The 11,192-nt window shown below is 38.7% G+C and overlaps 1 long non-coding RNA gene across 1 annotated transcript; it reads right to left on the bottom strand.

Moving 5' to 3' along the window:
• Nucleotides 1–2,336: 2,336 nt before the first annotated feature.
• LOC139618291 (uncharacterized) lies at nt 2,337–5,674 on the bottom strand. The gene is made up of 4 exons (XR_011689711.1): nt 5,537–5,674; nt 5,363–5,456; nt 3,703–4,023; nt 2,337–3,616 (listed from the first exon to the last, which is right to left on the bottom strand). It is a non-coding gene; the product is annotated as an uncharacterized lncRNA (long non-coding RNA).
• Between the last annotated feature and the right edge of the window lie 5,518 nt (nt 5,675–11,192).

The following is an 11,192-nucleotide window of genomic DNA, read 5'->3' as shown; positions in this document are numbered from 1 at the left end:
GGCAGCTCTAAACAGGTTTCTGTCTGCAGCTGTCTTTGTGCCTTGACTTGACTGTAAGCCCTGTGTAATGGAATAAGAATCGACATGTTCGAGCAAACATACTGCTAAAAATATGTGTTAAGACATTTATATAAACAGGATGACAGGCTCACAGAACTGCCTTTCTGGTTAATGCTCCCCAGTTCCATGAAGGGCTACTATATGTATGAAACCACAACTTAATGCATCCTGACCATGGAGCTATTACACATGGCTGCATGTAAAGGCAAATGCAACTGATCCTCAGATAAATGATACCCAGAAATTTAAAGTTCAGCCTCTGTGGTTGATGAGGAATCGAATCGGAGTGCCTTTCAAAGCTGAGCAAATTGAATAGCTTGTCTTTTCAGAGAGACTCATTCAATCAGCAGCACCAGAAGAGCAACTTATTAGAGCAATGCCGCTATGCTGTCTTTCTGCAGGGCTTTGGCAGCTTCAGTTCACCATGGCAACAGAGTTTTATCTTCTTGTTTTTGCAGACCCAGAGGTTGCGCTATAGCAAAAGCCTTGAAATGTTGTGAGGATGTGCTGTATACTCTGACACAGTAAGCTGCAATGCCTCAACTTTGGCATCTGGAGGACCATGATTAAAATCATCAGTGTGTTCAATGACACAGCAAATGAATCTCGCTCGTTTCAATATGTCCTCAAATGGAAAGTAAACATTTTCTCCAAGATAATACATGGAGGGGCCATGTGTAGATGTATCGCTTATAAACAGATATTTCATTATTTCTGACACATAAGCAGATAAAGCAGATTAAATTCTTAACTTGAAAAGATACAATTTACATTTAAATATGACTCTTTTTTTTTTTTTAAACAGTGGATGAATATTAACTGTTAAAATGACCATTTTTTTGTGACCGAATCTCCAGTTCTTTGCCAGTCGTATATTAACAAATTTCTTTTTAGAGCATTTGCTGAAACAACCGATGCTTTTTCCTGAGATATGATGTATTTATGTTAAAGGAATCGTTACACACATTGGGAAATACACTTTTTTGTTTTCTTACCAAGAGGTAAATGAGAGGACTGGTAATACACTCATAGTAATCCATAAATCTGTGTGGATACCCTCATGTGGGCTATGTGAGTTATAGATTTTGTACTGGTAAACTCATACACTTTCCTTACACTCACATTTAATGAAAAGCTCTGCTGCCTGCTTGCTTGTCTCATTGATCTCCAATGAGTCTAACTTTGCTGTCACGCTTCTGGAGCAAATAAGTTCAGCCTCTTCTCTGTGTCTTATCATTAGTAACTAATCTGTAGTGTGTATCTGCTCCCAGCAGGGTCGCCTCAGGTCATGCCATCTTGCCTTTTAACAGCCTCTTCTGCTTCAGTAGCTTGGTTTAACAACTCAGAGGTCTTGGAGAAGGACGTCTTATGTCCAAGGAACAGCAGCAGGATTGAGGAGCACATTTTATATTCTCATATGGGTTGTCACCATTAATGCATGCTTTTGCCTTTAGTTTGAGTCATCTTAGTCTTTAGTTTCTCCTAATGAATTTGCCCCTGTTTGTGTAACTGCCTCGGTTATTATGAAAACCACACGCGTGAGAACATACTTGTGCGACACCTGCTCATCTTCAAGCTCGTTTGCTTGGTTTACTCACAGTTGATATATACAGTAGTTCTTCCTCAGTGGCTAACAGCGCAGATACTCATTTCATCTTTACAGCTGGATGTTAACCACCGGACTGGTGCAGAGAAGACATGCTGCAAGTTTCACACAAACAGAAATGCATAACAATAACTGTGCTAAAATGCACAAAAAACACAACAGGCCATTGGGTAAGGTTTGTCACCGCCCACCACCCACGAAAACTGAGTGTAATTCGACACATCTTCCACCAAGCAGAGAATTTCTCAATAAACACTGGGGCTGTAACCAGGAAACAAAAACCCGCATCCAGCTCCACATAATCTACTTATCAAAACTGGCGACACACAGCATTTACTGTGGTTTAGCTGAGGGACTGCATACCTCAACATGTCTGAAGAAACATTTGCAGTGAAGTGCAGTGAGGAGTGTACAGATTTCCAAAGTTGCAAAACCAATCAACATTTGACACATGGCCACACCATAAAAGCAAATAAACGCGGTCAGGACAGCAGGTGTGCACACATTTACAGGTGATGGAACGCAGCTTTGATGTACAACACATACAAATACTAGAATCAACACATTTAATGTTTAATGTAGCATAATTACAGAGCAAATTTTACAAAAAAGCTGACTTAACAAAAATAATCTTCAATACACAATATCCTTTGCATCATCAGTAACTAAATTTTAGATAGTATTTTAATCTGAGAAGCGATTAGTAGCTAACACTGAAGTTGCTAAATGAATGTAGTGGAGCAAAAAGTACAAACAATGTGATGCTGTAGCACGAAGTTGCATAAATACATTCATTTTAACCTCTGTATAGTAGTTTTTCAGAAAATGTATATTGTGCTTCAGGTGCATGATGGTCATTCACATGAATCATGTCTGGAGTGCACTTAACAGAGCTCTCCTTTGCAGTATTTACAGTGTACTGTATGGGTAATAGAAGTAAAGCAGTAGTTCTTTTTCTTTACAAAGGAATTATACTTGCATGGGTCACAGTGAGCAGGAAATACCAGTAAAACAAGACTGTGCACGAAATTTGAAAACAAAAATGCTGTATCTGCAGAATAGAGGTTTTCTTAAGAAAACTGTACATCATTTAATCAGTCAAAGTCCACTGTCCTCTTAAAGTTGTCAGTCATTGGTTAAGACAATGATTCAGAGGGCTTCTTGAGAAAGGCATGCTTTTCTTTTTCAGGCATACACTCCCTTAGACTGCATGTTTCCAAGATACAGTTAGTGCTCTGCTGCCATCAAGTGGAGGAGTTTGAATGCAGATCTGATTCACACCAAACAATAAACCACTGGCTTCCTCCACTGCGGTTAGATATTTTCGAATCTGTGCAATATTTAGACTTTTTGAAGCATGGAAACCTGCAAACTCTAGTCTTGTCAGAGAAGACAGTTGCCTTTGCATTAGGTTATATAAAGCAAGAACATAGACAACAACACACGGACTAAGAAACTAGTCTAGTACATCCAACACTGTATAATTTCCTGCAATATTAATTCTCTTGGTTCACTTTTCATTTTTTCATATTTCAACTTTGCCAAATTCCATCTAGAAATCAAATCTGAATTTTACCTGTCTTTTTCCCCTCTATGTCATAAATCTCACCATAATGAGCTCCACCATAATACAGATCCACTGCAGTTTGAACATTCTTCCTGATGACTTTAACCTATGAGTAATAGTAAACTGTTGACTGGAGAGATACTTCCCGTCAGAAGGTATCCACAGTGAGCAGTTATAAAGCAGGTTCAGGTTTTCTTTCTTCAAATATAGTGTACTCGAGACATTGTACCGGCCATGTCGGTCCTCCTCCTTCTGTGTGAGGGCAGTGTCTGTTAAGTTAACATTTCCACGGAACCAGTGGACGGTGCCGCTGGGATAAACCCCAGAGAACCAGCACACAGCACGAGACTCAGAAGTGAGGGAACCAGAACGTCCAAAGCAATCTGCAAAGATATAAGACAGAATAAAGATGAAAGAAGACAGTGACGGAAAAACAAAAACAAGAACAATAAATTTACGGTTAGCTCACCTTTTACTGTAACAAAAGTTGAGGCATCCTTTACTCCCAGTTTGGAGCGTAGTTTGCAGAGGTACTTTCCCTTGTTGACCGGCATCACGTTGATGAGAGTCAGAGTGAGTCTGTGGTGCGAAGTCTCTTCTGTGCGCTCACACAGAACCTCGGGGTCGGTTTGGCCATCTCGTTGTGGACACACAGTTTCAGCGTTAGCCAGCCAGGAGAATAATTGAATATCCATATGACGTGATGAGCTGGCATCACATGTCAGAGTCACATTCTTTCCACACTGTGCCACCACTTGGGGTATGGTCTGTAGCTCCACATCTTGACTGCCTGAATTAGCAGGGAGAGAGAGGAAGAGAGAGATGGCTGGGTTAAAGAGCATGACACAGGCTGATAACTGATTCCTGCTGATGAATCTACTTTTGGTCTATTTCCTTTGAATATTCCAATGATAATATTATTTTTCTTGCTTTACAGTCTAAAGAGGCTGAGTCTCTCTGTAGTAGTCTGTGGATTCAGTGTCTGATCAGACTATACTCAACATAAATATAATCACAGAGGGTTTTTTTCTCTTACATTTTGTTCACATATGTGTTAAAATCAATGTTAGTTTCTTCTTTATCAAGATCATCCATCCACCTGTGCAATAATCATGCTGTGTAATCAGCATCAAGTTGCTGATTACACAGCATGATTATTGCACAGGTGTGCCTTGGGCTGGTCACAATAAAAGGCCACTCTAAAATGTGCAGGTATGTAGTTGGTCTCTTTCCACTCTTTATACTCATCTGAGATAGCCAGCTGCTGACTCCAACTACATGTTTACCATACAGGTATGACAGTGGTATTAAACTCTACATCAGAATTTTGGCATGAAAGCAAATTTGCTAATTTTCCACTAATGTCCAAAAATGCTTAGGGTTAGGAGGTTAACCAGAAATAAAAGTACATCTGACATGTACTAAAAACCAATGTTTACTGTACAAATACTGGTTCTAGTAGAAGGATTTGTATTTTTCTCTCTTTTTTTATTTTTATTTATTTAGGCAGGGGCAGTGCACAATTAAACATTAACATAGTATAAACAAGGAGAGATGCATTGTACCAGGTTATAGCCCAAAAAAAAGCTAATTTCCATTCGCAGTCCCTGAGCAGTTACATAAAAGACAAAAAGATGTAAATAGAATATAAAAACCAAGTTGAACTTTCAAGCAATATCATCCCAATGTACTACCCCATCTGATCCCAAAGACTACAAAATTACAATTACAACACAAAGTTGCAAACACAACTTCCAAAACACAGTCATTTTCATACCATAAAACTAATCAGCACCACTCCAGCTACATACATATGTGCAATCACTGCATAGGTGTTGTGGAATGCTGCGTTCTCCCCTTGTAGCTGATGGAGTCGCTCATGTTGTGTTTTCAGAGCAAAGTCCAACATATTTTTTTCAAGGAGGAGCAACAGCATTATAAATTAATTTGAAAAGCAGGCAAAGATTTCAAGAGAGTAATCGCAATGTGTCTTTTTCTTTAAATCATAAAAAGTGTACTACCATTATGCCATGATGAGCACATATTTTTAAAGCACCTAGCGTAAGCTATAACATGCAAATCAGTGCGTTAATTTTTTTTTTCTTTTCATGCACAAAACAAAGCCTTACCTGCAATGCCGACTACCGAAGACAACCAGATGATGGAAACCCAGCCAAAAACACGCTGTGTCCCCACACCAGAGGACAAACTCCTCACTTTGACCTGTATTAAAATCAGTATTTATCCCATTACATGAGAGACACAGAGAGCTACTGAGGTAAACGAACTTTGTCTATACTCACCATTGTATTCTCCTGAACACACAGCTAATAAATGTTTTCTCCCAGTGAAGGATTTCTGTGGGCTGAAGTCCACTTCCTTTAATGTGTTGGAGCTCAAGAGGACGTATTGAATGAAAGGGCATTCAGCGGAGTCATTGTCAGCATTTGAAAAGCAACGTCAAGTGTGGAGTCAGGTTTTCACTTGAACATGAGTAGACATGCCCTGGAATGAATGACTGCTGAGACACACAAGTAAAAGTGAAAGGAAAAAAAACCCATACACATTATGTTCTGCAAATTGACTGGTTTGTGAATATGTTCAATTGTGACTGAACACGTGATTATTTTTTAGCCCTAAAAGGTCATTTAACAGTTATTTTAGCAAATGTGTATGTATTATTCTCAAGTATTTACCAGCTTGATATGTTTAATACTTCACTAAAGTTTTCTGTCAGTGTTGTTGTTTCCATCTGAATTTCTGTAGACCCTTGCCCCTGACAATAAGCAGCCATCTTTGCAACTCCTACATATTAAGTTAGATTGAATTTGAGCCATCCTTTGATAGTTAAATAGATAAAAAAAAAAACTGAAAGTAGGAGTCCAGTTCAGCAGTTCACCCACTGGTGGATATTTGTCAGCAGTTGCTTGATTTTATAGATTTTGATTCTTAATTTCTGTCCTCAAGTTGAACTTTGGTGAAAGAAGTATTCAGATTCTTTAATTGAGTAAAAGTATCAATACAGAAACATAAAAATACTCCATTAAAGCCCTACTGAGGTATTGTCAGCAAAATGTACTCACAGCATCAGAAGTAATAGCACTCATTATGCAGAGGATGAGCTCTGTGCCTGATGTATTATATTATATATGACATTATTTGATTGTCAATACTGATTTAACAATGTGTAAGCAACATTTACTGTGGTGGTGTCAAGGTGGAGCTAGTTTTAACTACTTTATATACAGCTAGGTTACAAGATAAATCAGAGAGGTCATGAGATGATTAATGGAGCAGGAAAAAAGAAACAAGAGTCAAAACCCAGTAAATGTCTGGACCGCCTGTGGTCAAATCCAGATTCTGTAACTGCATTGTTGTCCGACAAAATGTGCTGTGCTGTGTTGAAAGTTCGGCTATATTTACTGGATCACTCAGAGAGAAAGTTAGAAGCACAGAATCTTTCTTATTTTGTCTCTCACACAGCACACAGCCTCCGTCTGGGGTCCACCATTTGATAGAAAATTAGGCTAAAATTAGATTTAGAAGAGAAAAATTATTAAATGAAAGAGAATAGATGTAACATTTAAAATGCTCATATGTTTGGTTTTCTCTGAAGGCCAAGACGGTTCCAAACTGTAAACTGTAAAAAGGAAATATTCAAGTAAAGTACAAGTACCTTCAAATACTATACATGAGTAGATGTACTTAGTTACTGTCTATAGAGCCTCTGTGAATCTTACTAGAGCATGTGCCTGTAACTCTGGACAGTAATTAGCAATAGCAACATCTAGATCATATTATAAACACAATGTAAACAAGATTCCCTTCTTCTACCAGGTTTCGGAATATTTCATCTCCTTCTGAGTCACTCTAACCATCAGTTCGTGGATGGAGATGCCAAAAAGGCGTGACCTTGCTGGGAAAATGGTTTCATTGACATAATAGCAGCTTCGGCTATGAAGCAACATGGCATTTCAGTTTGCCTGATTCATACTTAACAACACTAAAACATTATCTGGGATCAGCTATTAAGTCTATCTATCTATTGTTTGTTGAAGAGGGGGTTTTGCTGGGTACTAACTTTTTCTTCAGACGATAAAACTGGAAGATTTTTATGCGTGTCTTTGTCTGCAATGTGATTGCAATGTCAAAAGAACAAAAAGTGTAGGCTGTAATTAAATTAATAATAACTACAAGAATACTAAGCTGATTTCCAAGATCCTGCTACATTGGCTACAGTTTTTTTGTGTGTCCTGCCAGCAGCAAATCCATTTTTCCTGTAAATGATTTATATAAAACATTTCATCTTTTTTTCTGTTAATTGCTCAGTTTCTACTGGATTTCACATTACTTTCATCCTTTCATACTGAACAGCGCAAAAAAGAGCTTTACTGTGGAAATGGGCCTGATGACAAAGGTAAAAGTAAGGAACCCGCGTTTATCAGATAGACAGCGGGGGCAGATCCAGTGGAAAAAATATTTGCCAGAACATCCCCAAATACCACAGCGATCTAGTAACAACAGACGCAGCAGTTAAACATGAAATGACAAGTTGCCCTTTCTCACGTTGAGGACAAATCAGCCTCTACAAGTTCTATCAGGTTTTAATCAAAGGTTTACATTTATACGAGTAAAAGTCAATATATGGATCATTGTGAAATAGCAATGAGTAAATCACATCACATACACTAGAGAAAACCCATCTGTACTTTTTAGATTATGCATGTGTAAAATTGTCACAGTTTCACAAAAATTCATGTACTAACAAACAATACAATAAACAATAGTGATCCCTCGATATTTTGATATACCGAGCAGTGTTGATAATAACATATAAAGTAAGAAATGCCTATCATGTGTTACATTATATTGTTAGACATTTTTCTATTCCATAAGTTGAAAAAAAAATACAATGGAAATATTGCCAAAGAGAGTCAATACCTCTCTGTCTTACAAAAATAATTTGAACTTGGTTGACTTTATTAATATATAATTTAAATATTTTGAAAATGTTGTATGTCCATTTTCCTGATAGTGTGTGGTATGTTTGAAATGACTTTTCAGTAGCTGAGTACCAGAAAATACAGTACACTTTCATACACAGCTAGAAACCATCTTGCAACAGGATCACACCAGTGTCAACTACACAAACCTGTAAAGTTTCATGACTGTATCTTGCACGGTTGCATAAAAATCTGTCCACAGGCGGACAGACATATAAACACTTCCCAATGCACTCAGAACCACCTCTGTGGTAGTCCTGCTACAGTAGGTGCCTCCAGTACAGGCAAGAATAGGCAGGGAAATTAGCAACAGGTTGAGACAGGCATGCCTGAAGGTGAACTGTATGGCCATGAAACATAGTGATGAACACCAAGAAAAGTACCCTCCAGCATTTACACACGCACAGTAACTTCCCAATGGAAGCAGCTGGGAAATCAGGGGAGAACACTGAGGACACCTGGTGGACAGATGAGGAATGGCCATGCCAGGAAAAGAAGCACACATGCAGGAAAAGCAGAAACAACCCAGAAGGGAAGTTGAATGAGGGCAAAAATGGAGGAGAGGACAAAACAGCTGCCATGACGAAGCCATAAAGACAGAGACTGATGAAGCTATTATGTGAAACTCAAACAGAAGAGTTGAAAGCAGTCCTGCTCAGTTTTGTTAGTGTTCAGTGTGGGGTTATCACCAGGCCTGTTTCTCACAGGTGTAAGACACAGAAGCAGTGTAGAACATAAAGTCTGTAGTAGAAGGAGAGGAAACAGAAAACTGATCTGTTCTGAAGCTCCAGGGAAACTTTTCTTTGATCTGTCAGGATCAAATCTGTGCAAGGGAACTGAGCACTGTTTCTGTCTGCTAGCACTGGTTTGCAAAATGAAAGATAAAGTCTGAACAAACACCGGGCAGTCTTATGAACCCTATATTGCTTTTCATTTCATTGGAGTTCTTTTAAAAAAGTTCAGAGCTACAGTAAGTTTTGCAAACCTAAGACTAGCAGTTCACATTAATGCAGTGTTTTCTGCATTTTTGTACTAATATGATCCAGTACTATTTATAATGTTAAAACACTGATGCAGCGCAGAGGTTCTTCGTCTATTTCCTCATCGCGTCTTTGAGACCAAGCGCCACATGATGGCAGGTAAATACATATCAGAGAGTTCAGACATGTCCTGTGTGCAGTGGCTTTAGACAAACCTTTATCTTTCTCATAAAACACTTTGGGACAGAAGCTTCGTACCCTGAGTGCTAACCCTCCACCTTAATTGGACATAAAGCTTCTTTCATCACTTGCTACTTTGCCTCTGGTGACATTAACATGCAAACAGTGCTGTACCTCAGGGATGCACTGATACCTCTGCTAATGCTGGAACAGAAATGATTTACTTTTCCTCTAAAACTGTAAAACAAACAAACAAAAAAAAAGCTATTTTACACTTTAAATGAATTGCAGATTTAGAAAAAATACAAGTTTTTTTTTTCATGCACTTCATAACTACAGCAGGAGTCTGGGACTAACAAGAGACAGTATTTATCCTGACAGGATGAAGGGTACATTTAAATGTGTGCTTTAGTGTCTGGATCCAAATCATATTTAATGTTGCACTATGTTAAAACTGTAAAAGACTAACGGTGTTGTAGTTTTAAACCTCACAGGTAATATGCCACACGATATCACCATTAATGCGAACATTGGCAAGTTTCTGTTTAGGACGTGGGCTTCTGAGTGCAACTTGAAGGAGGCACTGACAAATCATAACCACTCGGAGGTTAGGGTTAGTTAGCTGTTGTGTTTATATTTAAGGTCACCAATATCTACCTGTGTATGCTATTTCATGTGCCGTGTGTTTTCATTCTTCTGGGGTGTATCTGTGCAGGTGCAGTCACTCACACACATCTATCAGTACCCTTGCTGTGTAATTGTGTTGATATAAATACATAGTTTATATATTATTCAAGTTAGGTCTTCCAGTATATATTTTATTAGGTCATTTTGAAAGTGTAAAAGGTATTTTAATTTTTGTGCAAGGTAGCTGCTAGGAATGCACGTGCACAAGAGAAACATGTTCGTAACGGTTTACTCCTGGGCGGCTGCAAACGACTGGAGAGGAGAAAGACTGAGCTCTAAAGTTGACGATTCCTTTCTGTTGGACCCATGTGGTTTGTAGATTGTCAGTTACACACATTTTTAGTTGCTATTACACGGGCAGCCATTCAGATCGTAATGGCTCAGTTAGTTTAAGTGAACATTTAGACTGCTGCCACGCTTTCAACGCCAATATTAGCGCATCACGAGCACAGTACTGTTCCTCTCTAAATTAACGGGTGTTATGGACATTTATGGTAATGCACAGCAGGGAGGGAGCTCCTCTGTGAGAGATAACTTACTATGTGTAGCTGGTGATTGCAGCAGGCTTGGGGAGAGGGTAATGAGGAATTTAAATATATCTTGCCTTTCAAGCATCCATGGTTGGGAAAAAAAAAAAAAAAAAAAAAAAAAAATCAGTGTGTCTGTTTGGAACTGGCATTTGACTTCAGTTTTTAACCGGCTGGTTTCTCTGCCCTGACACATGCTGAATGATGTGGCTTGACAGCTGCTCAGAGGTATGAAAGCCAGAGTCAAAGCAGTGTGTTTGTGAGGACAGGTAAAAGTCTGAGTTTTACTTTGGATTAGATTCATTTCTCTCATGTTGCTGAGGTTACAAAATAAACAGATACTTAACATTTAATATCCAGTGGTTACAGCAGTGATTCCCAGGGAAAGATACTTTCACCCAAGGGGATATGCAATTCTGCAGTTGCCAGGGGTAAAACTATGGAACTAGGAAACCGTTGATATGTCAGAAAAGATGGGGTCCTATAATGAATCCATGGTTCAAGTCCAGGCAGCTTCATGGTAATGAGCTACCAAACGGAAAGTAGAAGTGCCTCGCTTTAGAAAACACTACAGAACACAAC

This window comes from Trachinotus anak, unplaced genomic scaffold (assembly GCF_046630095.1).
Source record: "Trachinotus anak isolate AG129_WGS33_773 ecotype Australia unplaced genomic scaffold, CSIRO_AGI_Tana_v1 ptg000003l, whole genome shotgun sequence".
Lineage (NCBI taxonomy): Eukaryota > Metazoa > Chordata > Actinopteri > Carangiformes > Carangidae > Trachinotus > Trachinotus anak.
Note: the sequence above shows the minus strand (reverse complement) of the source record. Positions and strands in the feature narration are given on the sequence as shown.